The following is a 433-nucleotide window of genomic DNA, read 5'->3' on the forward strand; positions in this document are numbered from 1 at the left end:
CTCTCTCTCTCTCTCTCTCTCTCTCTCTCTCTCTCTCTCTCTCTCTCTCTCTCTCTCTCTCTCTCTCTCTATCTCTCTCTTTCTCTCCTGCTTACCATCTGGCTGCTACCCTGCTGTTGAGAACAGCCCTGATCCCAAACTCAGCGCTAAATACATTAAGTCTATTTTTCAATTTCACCCTACATTCAGATCCATTTCAGACGTCCACCGTCTTTAAATGAAACAGCTTCCAATGCTGCTTTGTTAGTTTACGTTGGTCTCTGTGTGTTGAAGGATCCAGGGAATTTATCAATTGAGGACGAAGTGAAGAGGCCTTAAAGTGAAAGAATGACACAAAGAGAGTGAAATAGTGAGAGTGAGAGAGAGAGAGAGAGTGAGAGAGAGTGAGAGAGGGAGATATTGAAAGAAAGAAAGATAGACACAGAGAGAGAGT

Source organism: Gadus chalcogrammus, chromosome 19, assembly GCF_026213295.1.
Source record: "Gadus chalcogrammus isolate NIFS_2021 chromosome 19, NIFS_Gcha_1.0, whole genome shotgun sequence".
Taxonomy (NCBI): Eukaryota; Metazoa; Chordata; class Actinopteri; order Gadiformes; family Gadidae; genus Gadus; species Gadus chalcogrammus.